The following is a 15000-nucleotide window of genomic DNA, read 5'->3' as shown; positions in this document are numbered from 1 at the left end:
GTTTTTTTATTGCTGATGAATGTTGAACCTTCCTCACTTGCGTTGTATTATACAGACATGAATTTACTTTTCCTTCATCCTGAAGTTTATTCATTACATTTATTTTTTATGTTAAAACGGCTTTTACATCTGCTATAAATAAAACTTCTTATGGAAAGTAATGTAACGCATTACCTTCCATAAAAAGTAACTAAGTAACATAATTAGATACTTTTTTAGGGAGTAACGCAATATTGTAATGCATTATTTCTAAAAGAAACTTTCACCAACACTGGAATGGGGAAGAAATGGGATTTAAGTGACTTTGAACATGGAATGGTTGTTGGTGCCAGACGGGCTGGTCTGAGTATTTCAAAAACTGCTGATCTACCTGGATTTTCATGCACAACTATCTCTAGGGTTTACAGAGAATGGATCTGAAAAAGAGAAAATATCCAGTGAGCGGCAGTTGTGTGGACAAAAATGCCTTGTTGATTTCAGAGGTCAGAGGAGAATGGGCAGACTGGTAAGAGATGATAGAGAGGCAACAGTAACTCAAATAACCACTCTTTACAATTTATGTAACACACAAGTTTGCTGAATTGAATTGCTGAAATATATGAACTTTTACATTCTAATTTTTTGAGATTCACCTGTATATTTCCTTATATGCATTTTAATTAATTATATTTATTTTGAAGGGGAAAGGTTCAATTTGCACCTTCTTCATGATCCACTTAAAATAAATGAATAAGCTATCACAAACTGTTTCAAGGCTCATCCCACATATGTTTGAATCACATTTGACAGTTTACACACACTTTTCCTCATAAACCTGGTTTTCTGTGATAAGCTGATGGGCGAGGGAGAAATAGACATGCTAGGCTGTTTATGTGGGAGATGGATTTAATAACATGTCCATGTTTATCTTTCTGAGGTAATTATGATATGTTTTGAATCTAAACTTCCATCGGAAACAGGCTGTGATTAGAGTTTCTGCTATAGGTGTCAAACATTTACCCAGTTGTCCTACTAAATACAAGACAGCTGTAATCATGTTCTCTGGCACTCCAGAGAATGATTTACAATTATAACATATCAACATGAGATGAAGTGCTGGCCTGGGTAATGCAAAGTGATTATTTCTATGTATGTAAATATAGGCCTACATAAATACACAGATGATTCACTAGGATGCAGTAACCATGGACTCATAATGATGTGTTTTCACTGCAGAATGAATATTAAAATAAATGGTTATTGAAACTCTTGATTGTAACCATTTCTTAATACAAAGCATTAAAGGTCTCAACTACCTGACAAACATCACTGAAATAGATAAACTAAGAAATCAGGCCTGTTTCTCTGACAGACGCTTCATCCTAACAAGGTCTGCAACACAACCCATCACAAAGCACAGCCAAACCTCGTATTTTCTTGCCTTTTGTGATCCTTTGCCATGTTTATGTTTTGTCTTATGGAGCCTGTGAAATGTTTCAGTCAACATACTATTTTTAACGTTTACAATCAGTCCCTTCTCATCCATGTTTTTATGTTTAATCTGCATGAATAGCGTTTTTCGGTCCAGTGCGTTTTCTGTGTGGGCGGGGCTAACAGACAAGGGCCTTAAAGCAAGGGCCAGAGTTGACAAAATGTAATTAGGAGACAAGCAATTAAGTTTAAGTGAAATTTTATAGTTTTCATGCGAACACTCTACTCTAAACAAAAAATCCCACTTAAAGGGTTACTCCACCCCAAAATGAAATTGTTGTCATTAATCCCTCACCAACCATGTCATTCCAAACCCATAAAAGCTTTGTTCGTCTTTGGAACACAAAGAAAACCAAATAAATGACTTTATTCAACAATTTGTCTCCTCTGTGTCCCTCTGTATCACTGTAGCGCCATTTTGGAGAAAACTTGAAATCACATCATACGACCCCCTTAAGAAATCATTATTTTTCCGACAACAGCCAACTCAATATGAGTAAGAAAAACATGATCTTTGTTGCATTATCTATTGCAGTAAACATTCTTGTCTTTATCTCTTATGTAAATTCAACTAGCTAAACTCAGAATGGAGACCGCAGCTGGAGCTGACATAGAGACATATCCATAAACTTTTGGTTTTGTTTCATGACAAGCTGCCATTGAGAATAATGCAAATGCTAACAGATGGTGTTCTCCAGGAATTACAAGGCCTCCTTGAAAATCAGTTTCATTGGTTATCGTGCACATCTCTTTATATGAAATGAATTCTTTGACTTGAATGAAGTTACTAGGACTGCTGTGTCTGCAGTATTTTAATCCCCACTCTGAACATTTTTAAACAATCAGCTATTGATTGCTCTGCAAATATTACTCAAGTATTATTCCCCACTCTAAAATCCAAAACGCTGTTAGACTCTGTAATCTCATATTGCTCAGACATTGTCAGCATGTTCAGCTGGTGAACTATAGGCAGGCATGCTTTTATGCACTCTTGCTCTCTACTGACTTATTTTCATTGCTTATCTCTTACAGAGTTCAGAGACAGAGTTTGAAAGCTCAGTGCTCTATTTACCAAAGGAATATTCTTTGGAATATTTCACCTGTCATAAATAGATGCAAGCAAACAAGTGTCACAGTTGCTAGAGGGCTTGGAAAAAGTAGGATAAACTGCTGTGGCATAGCAAATCATAGCAAATATAAGAAAACCGAATAAGTCAATAACTTAACAAATGAGATAAACCTGATAAGATTACCCTGTGAAAACTGTATTTACATGAAATCAATTATCAGGCATTTAAAATTCCTTTAAAATAGCTCAAATTATTTTAAAATAGTCAGTCCCAGTATATAGTCATTGTACAATTGGTACACTAACAGCACACCTAGAGAATTAGTAACCTGAACTGCTCAAAAAAACTGAAAAATGCATTTTCTTGTGGCATGTTGAAAATGAACATCCCTCTCTAATATCAACGAATTGTACACTTCTGTTTGTCCTTTGACATAAAAACCCATCAACAGAAAACCAATTATCCACCCACTGATATGCTGATGCTAATGACTGAGAAATAAATGAGTCTGACATGTAACTCATCCTGATTGATGTTGATCATTTTTCTCTGATGATCAGGAGGGTCTCACCTACTGCTAGATCTAATTCAGGCTAAAAACATCTAACTAATGGAGCGGGACTTAATTGCTTCCAAATGAAAAGCAGTGCAACCACAGGCCATTCACATTATGAGTCAAAAGACTTGTGAATGTGTTTATTTAGACATCTTTCATGCCTAAAGATATGCATTTATGCAATGTTGTATTTGCATGGTTCTTCCGTTTGCAGCAGTGGATGTTGTTTTAAGTAGGCTTTTCACTGCTCTGCTCTTTTATTTTCAATGTTTTGGCCTGCATTACACTGCTTTATTGTTTGTTTGAGATTGTCGTTGTCCTCGTGAGCAAATCTGTTCCTCCAGCTTCTTTTTTTCACTTTGATTACTTCTGTTTCCTTGTGAATCTGCATTGTTCAGACCAATCCAATCCCCAGGGCAATGTCATGCATTGTTAATTTAGATTCACCCACTCTATTTCAGTAATGTTCTTTTGTTCAGGAGGCTTTACCCTTTGAGAGTATTCTATCTGATGTTGCAGCACACGTTTGTTTCAGTTCATCATGTGGATATCCATGGTTTTACAGAAAGTACAAATCACTCTTTTTTTCCGGGGGTGCACAAGCGCATTTACAATGAGATTTGTTCACTGGATGTACTTCGCTCTCTTTTGGGTTACTCTCAAAAAGTCCTCAAACTCCTGATGAAAAACAATCCAACGTTTCTAATGAGAGGAGCATTTAGCATGAAATTGCTACTGCTGTCAGAAAGCAGTGGACAGAAAGTGATGTGCCTGGTGCTGTCACTTCTTGTATGAGTCCTGACTGGAGCTTGATGCTTGAAACTAATAATTGTAATGACTGATTAAGAAATAAATGATCAATGTTATGTTTATTGGGAGGGTAAATGGCCAAATATAGGCTAGATATAAATATATATATTGTAGACTAAATATAGTATAGTAAATATAGTATATAGTAATATATTAATGGTATATTAGAATTATACAGAATAATATATTGTTTAAATATATATAACAATATATAAAATTGCTGCTTTTCATATATTTAAATATATTTGACAAAATATTTACTTATATATAAAAATTTATGTCATTATATATATATATATATATATATATATATATATATATATATATATATATTTATATTTATATTTATATTTATATATATATATATATATATATATATATATATATATATATATATTTATATTTATATTTATATATATATATATATATATATATATATATATATATGAGGATGTGATAAAATATGGAACGTGTATATATGGCATGTGTAAAAATACATTGACCATATATTCATGCAGCATATACACACACATATTGAAATAGATATCGCTTATATTTAACAATCATTTATGGTATTGTAGCGTATCAGACCCGAACCAGACAAATTAAAGAGTCGATCAGGGCCGTGGTTGAAACACGAGCCGAATTTCTCAGAAAGGCAACAGGATGTTGTAAATCATTCCTAGTGCCACAAGTCAGAAGCAAGATAACCAACCAACCAACTCTTTCACAGAACAGCTTTCAACATTAACACCACTAGAACAATTATTTAAATTCGGAGAAGAGATTGTCAAATTTGGGGCAAGTAATCAAGATTGGTGGTCAAAGAGACGCACATCAGACCATCACATGTGAACTCATGATAGTAAACAATGTCATTGGATTGAGCACCTAGCAGAACCAGACTGAAATTCCTAAGAGGACCTTTTAACCACTGGTCTCCACAGAACATCCTTATGTTGTCAGAGAATGGCACAGGAACTGTCTTTTATAGATGTAGATAGACCAAAATGTACTTAAAATTACTTAGAAATTAATATCAGTCCTTTGCTTAACTCCATATTTATTTATATTTAACCCACACATTTGACTTTCATGTTTATAATCACTTATTGTGTATGTCTTTTAATAACTATTGAATAACTTAAAGATTCATATTCATGTTTAGTATGTATGTGTTTGAATCTGGTTGCTTGAAAACGTTTCTGACCATCAGTTATTTGTCAAATGTATCATATTCTTGTTATAGGAATCATGTCCAAAATTATACCGTGCAAGAGCAGAAAAATTCAGCCCATGTGCTTGATAAGATAACATCTGATTTATGATACCCCGAAAAAAAAAACAATATCTAATTGGTCAAGACAACATTTGAGGTGTGGCCAAAAGGCCAGTTTAAATACTCAGGACACCATCAAATTCGGCTTTTAGCTTTCAGCATTTGCTTTTCAGCTGCTGCTTTTAGTCATGACTTTTAGCGTTCTCTGAGCGCAGTTCCAGTGTGCTTCGCCTGCACGCCTGCTGCTACTTAGCCACGATGAAAAGAAACACCACCTAGTCTCGTCAAACTTTACTTCTGTTCTTTTACTTTAGTTTCTTTTTTTTTCCATTTGAGAGTTTCGTGTTCTGAGTTAAGTTTTGTATCGCCATGTCTCAGAGTCTGACCTCGAGTGCCCGTTCAACTACAACCAGCCCACAGCTCTGAGAGCCCCTGTTACACAGGCAATGCAAGTACCTCCAGACTATGATCTATACTGGTGTATCTAATATAATTTTAACCTCATTGAGGAACTCAATGCAAGGGTTAATTAAAGGTACAGGTTGTATGACCTGCCACTAGAGGGCGCACTTCCAAACAATAACAATCGCGTGGTTTGATGAAGCTAAGAAGGAGCGTGGAATGATGGGATTTGTTGTCTTCTACCCAACCGCTGACGGCCATCAATCAGACGGAAAGATAAATCATGGATTTAACGCGAGTTCAACAATTTGCGCGAGTAGATTACATACAAAGTCAATGCAAAGACAGGATCAGACTATGGATCAGACGCGTCCTCATGCGGGTCTAGAGATGCGATGCCCTGCGTTTGGTGTCTATACTAATCTTGTTGATCGTTATAATAGCATACAGTTTCTGTAAAGATACGAATCAAAACAACTCACCTGTCGCGTAAAACACAAGCGAGATCGGCATCTCTTTCTAGTTGAAGTTTGTCGCAAAGCTACTTCCGCATTAGTCCATAATACAAATATCATGGTCGTCATGTGGTTTCTACGTCAGTAAAGGCGGAAACAAAGGGTAACTAACGTCATTGACAGGCGACTGCACTGCCCTGTGTCACTGTTTAGAATGGGAATTTTCTCATGATTTACAAGTAGTTGAAAACATTAGAGATATTGTTAGTAATCAGCTGGACAAAATATATAACACTAGCCTAGTGATTTTTTTGGATATTTTACTTCAAATATCTTACAAAGTGTACATATATAAATGTATATTGAAAAATATAAACACTAGTTTCCGATATATGGAAATGTATTATGTAATATATTGCATTTTGCAGTATATTACCATATATATTTTTTTCATTAGGATGTTTCCGTTGTGTTGCGACTTGTTTCTTTGTGTTGTGCACTGAGCCACCTTAGCAAACACTAAAATCAAATCAACTTACTGTGCATAAGTAAAAAACTGAAATACCATTGTTCTACTTGCTAGCTCTAAGCTTTACTCACTAATTCGACATCAAACAAATTATTGCAGATGGCAGACAGGTGCATATGTGACACATTAGCAGCCACAAGAGTTCTGATGCATTTGAGAAAGTTTAAACTGTGGGGACACATGTTTCAATGAAATGCATTCCAATAATGAAAGCTAATCATAGCCTATTGTGCAGTATGTCACGCATAGATGATTACTACTAAATATGAGAATTCACAGATGATACTTTTTTCTATTCTGAGCACAAATGCAAAATGGTTGAAACAGCAAGTAGCTACAGTATGTTTATCCATTAAAAAAAAAAAAAATGTATGCAGAAAAAAAACTTTTGCTCTTTCTTACCATGAAAAGCATTTTAAAGAACATTATATGTATATATTACATAAACATTATATTACTTTCTTCTTTCAGACAAATCCAATCAGAGTTTTATAAACCCAATTCGAAAAAAGTTGGGACACTGTACAAATTGTGAATAAAAACAGAATGCAATGATGTGGAAGTTTAAAATTTCAATATTTTATTCAGAATACAACATAGATGAAATATTAAATGTTTAAACTGATGTATTTTTAGAAAGTTTGCATGGTTGAAATTCCCAGCTATGATGAGAAAAGCATCAGGGTGGGCGGTCTGCTGCTCACTGATGTGCTGGTAAAGTTCATTTAGTGCATTGTTCCTGTTGTTGTTGTTCGGGGCAATGTAAACAGAAATGGCTGGTACTTAATAATCATAAACTCCACCAGGGGTGAGCATTTTTTGCAGATCACGACAGCATCGCAGCACCGCTCGATAGCATGTCAGCTGATTGAGCTGAATAGTGCCATCTGGAATGCTGTTGCTAAGCCATGTTTCCATGAACACAAAACACAGCAGTCTCTTACAGTCCTCTGAGTTGAACGTAGTAATCGGAGGTAGTCTAGTTTATTGTCCAAAGAGCATATGTTAGCCAGTACATTGGTGGGGATAGCTGGCTTGTGTGGGTTAGCCGTTAGCCTAGCCCATATACATCCACTTGTGCTTGATGCTTGTGGCACCTCTGCTGTGGGCGAGATGCAGTAGTAGGGGTCGGTGATGATGAAGGCCTCTGGAGCAGACCGAGGCCCTGCAGCTCTTCGGCGTGCACGGAGTTTAACTCTAAAAATGTGGTTCTGCTGACATCCAGCAGAAACTCACAGCTGTGTGTGCACTTAAATACAAGTAGACGCGACTCACAAGACAAAAAACATACATCTGTCAGGAGCGAGAGAAGCCGCCATCGTTTGTAACTGGGGACTGAGGAGACAAGTTGCTCAAGTTTAGGAATAGGAATGTTGTCCCATTCTTATCTAATACAGGCGTCTAGTTGCTCAACTGTCTTAGGTCGTCTTTGTCACAACTTGCTTTTTATGATACACCAAATATTTTCTATGGGTGAAAGATCTGGACTACAGGCTGGCCATTTCAGTACCTGAATCCTTCTTCAACGCAGCCATGATGTTGTAATTGATGCAGTATGTGGTCTGGCGTTGTCATGTTGGAAAATGCAAGGTCTTCATGAAAGAGACAATGTCTGGATGGGAGCATATGTTGTCCTAGAACTTGAATATACCTTCCAGCATTGATGGTGCCTTTACAGATGTGTAAGTTGCCCATGCCACACTCACTCATGCAACCCCATACCATCAGAGATGCAGGCTTCTGAACTGAGCGCTGATACCAACTTGGGTTGTCCTTGTCTTCTTTAGTCCGGATGACATGGCATCCCAGTTTTCCAAAAAGAACTTCAAATTTTGATTTGTCTGACCACAGAACAGTTTTCAACTTTGCCACAGTCCATTTAAAATGAGCCTTGGCCCAGAGAAAAACACCTGCGCTTCTGGATCATGTTTAGATATGGCTTCTTTTTTGACATATAGAGTTTTAGCCAGCAACGGCGAATGGCACGGTGGATTGTGTTCACCGACAATGCTTTCTGTAAGTATCCCTGAGCCCATGTTGTGATTTCCATTACAGTAGAATTCATGTATGTGATGCAGTGCCTTCCAAGGGGCCTGGAAGATCACGGGCATCCAGTATGGTTTACCGGCCTTGACCCTTACACACAGAGATTGTTCCAGGATGATATTATGCACTGTAGATGATAACTTCAAACTCTTTGCCTTTCTGATATTGCTCCACTATTTTCGCCGCAGCATTGTGGCAATTGGTGATCCTCTGCCCATCTTGACTTCTGAGAGACACTGCCACTCTGAGAGGCTATTTTTATACCCAATCATGTTGCCAATTGACCCAATAAGTTGCAAATTGGTCCTCCATCTGTTCTTTATATGTACATTTAACTTTTCTGGCCTCTTATTGCTACCTGTCCCAACTTTTTGGAATGTGTAGCTCTCATGAAACCCAAAATTAGCCAATATTGGCATGACATTTCAAAATGTCTCACTTTCAACATTTAATATGTTATCTATATTGTATTCTGAATAAAATATAAGTTTATGAGATTTGTAAATTATTCCATTCCTTTTTTACTCACAATTTGTACAGTGTTCCAACTTATTTGGAATCGAGTGTGTATTATAAAGTACCCTTGCTCTTCCAAGCGTTAGAATAGGAGTAAGCAGGTGTTTTTTGTTCAACAGTCCAAAAGTATTCAAATAAAGCAAGCACATTCATAATAAAATGTGCCTTACATGGTACTTTGGATGCTTTGAGGGTCAGTAAAACTTTTTTTTGGAACTAACCCTTTGTTTTCTCATGTAGATTATAAATATTATTTGATTTCTGTCTTTGCATTCAGTGTTTGTATGTGAACATGATTTCTTGTGTGTATGGTCATGTTGCTATGGCCTGCTGTTCTGACAGATTCTGGCAACATCTCTGTTATATAGATGCAGACTCATGATAGCAAGTCCAGGGAAGAAGTGAGGATCCCCCCTGCAGCCGCTGGCCAATGTTCAGCTGTCTGAACTCACACTGTGCTTGTGATTAACTCCTCACTGGTGCTGCCTTCACACATCTCTATCTGTCTTGTCACTTCTAAACTCCCACTCACGGCTCTCATCTGTCAGTGAGCCGCTTAAGACTTGCTCAAACATATGTGTAACGGATACACAATGAATTACTGCCCCAGTTTCAACTTGTGGACACATTCAAATCAAGAAACTATAGCGCATTTAATTTGTAAATGACCCAGAACAATAATTTAAAATAAAACTAGAAAACAGTGGGAAAAACAATGACAGAACATTATGAATTAATGTTGTCTATAAGAGTCTTCTGGTTAATATGATAACATATAACAAATAATGATATATATATATATATATATATATATATATATATGTATATATATATATATATATATATATATATATATATATATATATATATATATATATATATATATATATATTAATTAATTAATTAATGAATGAGCAGGTACCTTCCTAGTGCTAGCTTCTTTTGACACACTCTATTCTAAAGCAGCACCTCAGTTTGTCTGTGGAACTGCTGACCCTTTCCCCAGTGGGTTCGTCCAGTGCCTGAGCTTCTGTTTTCTTTATTATAGAACTCACATTTTCATTATGGGCCAAATTATTTGCACGTCACATTCGACCTCCTTTGTTTGCCTCTTTCATTCAGAATCACTCTGGAGACACCAAATATGAAAGACTTAATTAGCCCAGCAATAATGTGACTGAAAGCATGCCTTCAGTGTATCTCCAGCAGAATGGACTGTACAGTATCCAACCATGAACTGTGTTTTCCAAACCAGGGATAAAGCGTATTTGCCGTACGATTTATTTAGTTATTTAATTATTGAATTAAGTTATGGCAAAATGTGTTTCATTGAAAAATCCCTATTGATTTATTTATTATAGTATGAGAAACAGGTGGGTTGTTTTTCTTTATGTATATACAGTATGTACGTACATACATGATTCTGCATTTTTACTGTCAAGATTAAATTAAATCCAAATTTCAGTCAATTTCTAAGTGTTGCGGCTTTACTCCATATCTATGGGTTAAAACCACTGATTGACTAATACTAAGCCCTGTTCCTCAAAAAGTCCTAAAATACTCTTGTTACATTTCAGAACAAAATTGTACAAGCTAAATCAAGAAGAAAATGGAGCTGAAAGAGAATTTGAATTCTACCAAATACCTCTTTGAGACTTTTTTAGTTTAAGTTGAATTGGATTTACGACACAAGTTTGATCATATCGCTTAAACGAATGAAAACAGAATGAAAACGGTCCTTCTTTCACTCCATACTTGATGAAAATAATTCATGCTCAGATGGCGTCATATACAGTATGTTGTGGGCATGTATGGATAATCTAGGAGCCATTGAAAAGATGAACTGAAAACACAACATTTAGTGTGATATCATCCATTTATCTCGGCAAACAGCACACGATTTGATCCAACAGCAGATGTAAATGTCCTAATGTTCAGCAGTGGGACATTTAGACAGCCACTTTTAAGACTCTAAATATTCATATGTGCCTAACCCATGCACACAAACAACAGAGGATTCCATCCTCAAAGAGACTCACCTAGCTGGGAGATCTTATTCCAGCACACAAAAGATTAGTACATCATTTGAATGCTAGAGGCAAGTTTTTCATTCTCCGGTCAATCAGGACGTGAGAGGCATTAAAAATGAACAGTCTCAATTCAATCACGACGCTGGTTTGTGGTCTCTCACGGTCCTAAATTAAATTCACTGCCTAAATAAAATCAATCCACTGAACATAACAATTGAACTTTAATAGACCTTGAATGGCTGACATTTGCCTACTTATTCAGCAAATAAATAATTGCATGACTCAATTGTGAATGCTGTTAAAAAGATGGTGGCAGAATTCAGAGCATTTCCACTGATATGAACTCTCGAAGATCACTCTAAATTCTAAAGTTTTTCAAACTTTAGAAGCCCTCCAGAGACATCAAGAGAACTAATCATCAATCTCAGCATCAGTTCAGTTAGTACTGATCAAATAGTATGTCAAATAGTTGCATTAATCATTAATAATAATAATAAAAACTGTTATTCCAACAGCAAATAATAAATTAGCAGAACAGTAGGCTTTGCAGTACATCAATTTATACAAAGTCGGTCACAGGAACATTTCCCATCCAATCAGAGTCAGAAGAACTACAGTATTTTTATTTAATTATATATCTATGAGATATGTGCTGCAAGACTCAAAATGCTTCAATGATGCTTGTGCTTTTGTAACATCCTTTAAAGGGTTAGTTCACCCAAATATTAAAATTATGTCATTAATGACTCACCCTCATGTCGTTCAGAGCCCGTGAGACCTCCGTTCATCTTCTGAACACAGTTTAGGATATTTAGATTTAGTCCGAGAGCTCTCAGTCCCTCCATTAACAATGTGTGCACGGTATACTGTCCATGTCCAGAAAGGTAAGAAAAAGATCTTCAAGGTAGTCTGTGTTCAGAAGATTAACGGAGGTCTTACGGGTTTGGAACGACATGAGGGTGAGTCATTAATGACATAATTTTTATGTCTTTGGTCCTGGTCATTTTTTTAAATGCATTCTTGCTTATAATTTCCCACAATCCCGAATAGACCACACAATAGTTCACAGCTGAAGGGGTTTTCAGGCTTTTCTCTGAAAGAAATTATACAGCGCCTTCGTACCGTATTCCTTAATACAGTGGGCACATATCAGTTTTAGCATGAAGGCTAAATTCCTATAAGGACCCCAGGTCATCTCTAAATTGGTGTCTTCCAGGAAATTTTCTTACTCCTTTTATGTGGGAATTTTGCTCTCCCCCGTTTGATGATGTTTGGTGTTGCAGCTTCTGTTTTTTCTCTCCTCCTCTCCATTCTGGAGGAGAGTCTTATCCAGTGCTTTATCGCACACAATATATTCATCCCCCCCCCCCTCTGCACTTCAACCCATTTTCAGCATTCACAACTTCAAAGTATCATTAGGCGCAAGCAGCATCCCTTATCTGCTACACAACACTGATGCTTCGCTCCTTTTGAACTTTCTTAGCTGTGACGGTGAGAGACATTGTAGGGAGTGACGACGAAGCGATAACATTTGGCAGATTTGGCGAGGCGAATATCTCGTTTCCTAATTTCTCGCTTATCAGTGTTTTCATAGAGCAAATATTATTCGATTTTCTATTCATATGGCCATTGATAATCTGCATTTCCTTGCCGAACAAGACCAAAGGACACACTCGAATGAAAGCAATTTCAGCACGTGCTCAATAAAGTTCTTTGCCTGAAGAAAGCAACAAAATATTTTTTTAAGCATTTTTAACAATAGTCATAATATAAAAGAAAGACAGAAAACACACATTGGGGGGGGGGTAGGTACAATTTTAGTTATGACTGTGAGACATGGCACCCTCTAAGGGTCAAAAATAAGTGGTGGAGATCTATCTATATCTACTCTATCTATCTATCTATCTATCTATACTCATCTATCTATTCGCAAACGTTGTAACAGTTTGTTAGATGTTAAAAAAGGAAGTGCATTGCCTATTAACTTGTATTATCCATGTAACCCAAGGAACTTAAATCAGTGGATAAGTTCATGTCCTGCTGTGGTGGAAATGAGCTCATCTCTGCTGGAAGAGCCTCATCTGCTTTTTTCCTGAAGGAGGACATCACACTAATCAAGAAGCTTGTGACTTTAAAGGGGGAGAATTCAGATGAGAACATAGCAATTATCCCAATAACAAAAGAACGGCATATGCATGGTCTGGTGGGTAAATCACACACTTTTATTATCAGTTGTGGAATTTATACAAAGAGATCAAATAATGCAATTACAAGACTGGACCATTGGACATTGTGATACTCACACACAAAAGGGGCTTGATCGAAGCAGGGCAGCTATGCAAACTGAAGCAGGCAACGACATATTTTAGGGAAACAGGGCCATGTTATGTGGTTTCGGAAAGCATTATCAGAACACACACAGAGGCACAATTCACTAGCACACCAGGTGGAGGAGTTACAGCAAATACAACATGTCAGGACAAAAGTGTCACCACATCATTACAAGTTCACAGTGGACCAGATTCTAACCAAAGATGTAGGTCACAGATAGAAAGCTTTCTTATCAAACATTAGTCAACAGTCAGGAGCCTCTGATTCTGTCAGTCCTGGATCATCTGTGGCTTCTTCAGGAAGCAGTTGTGAAAGCTTTCCATTGTATGCTGATGACTGTGGGTTTTTGGAATGGTGCTTCAATGCAGATTTATCAGTCAAAGAGCTTCACAAAAATTCTGCTAACTCTGTGAAAGGAGCTCGTTTTTAGAAAGCATCACCTAAAGCAGCCAGTGACTGACCCAGAGACAATGTTCAAGACTGGAGAAGCTCATCAGCACAGAGGCACTTGAGAAATGAGGAATACTACATCAGATTAAGGCACCACAAACAACAGTTACAATGCATCTTTGGAACAACAAAATGTACACACTTCAGGTTTACACACATAATACATTTTTTTCTAATCTGTATGGGGCTGCATGACCTTTTCAATTAATTGCAATTATATATATAAGAGTGTAAGAATGGCATATACTTTAATAAATCATCATACATGATGGTATAATTACTCTGTAAATAATATTGCACAGGTTACTGCTATGAAGGTGAGGGACACTTCTCTATCTATCTATCTATTATCTATCTATCTATCTATCTATCTATCTCTATCTATCTATCTATCTATCTATCTATCTATCTATCTATCTATCTATCTATCTATGATCTATCTATCTAGGGGATCTATCTCAAGATTGATAGATGAGGGAAAAAAAAGGTTTTACATTTCTCTCCAAATTAACATTTAATTACGTTTTATCATTTTTATTATTTAATAAATTACTATGGAATTGGAGAACTATTAAACAATGGATGGTTGAAAACAAATTATATTTCAGTATACATGAAAAACATGACGATGTAAAAGTACATTCAAATGCTTTCATATATGATTCAATCACACAGCAGCTTTTAGAAATTATATAAAACACTGGGACAACCTTCAAATCAGGTCTCTACGACTGATAGACTTCACTTTGTATACTACCAACACATAAAGCCAGTATGTACTAATTGTTGTGTAACACTGTATGTTGAGAATCAATAATGAATGTGATATGAACAGCCTCTGCTTCTCTCACAAATGATATAGTGAATTGTGCTGAAGCTAATACAGCTTCTGTGTTGTGTTGTGTAGTGATCTAGAGAAGATATTCTCAAAGTATCTGTTAGTATCCATAAAATGCATTGCTAAATGCTAATCTAATCTCTGTAATGTTAACTCAATATTTCGGAAGGTTAATTAACGAGTTCCTGAGAACAGCACCTGAAATTAGCAGAGGTAAT

The sequence above is a fragment of the Carassius auratus genome, chromosome 9 (assembly GCF_003368295.1).
Source record: "Carassius auratus strain Wakin chromosome 9, ASM336829v1, whole genome shotgun sequence".
Classification (NCBI taxonomy): Eukaryota; Metazoa; Chordata; class Actinopteri; order Cypriniformes; family Cyprinidae; genus Carassius; species Carassius auratus.
The sequence above is the reverse complement of the archived record's forward strand: the minus strand, read 5'-3'. Positions refer to the sequence as shown.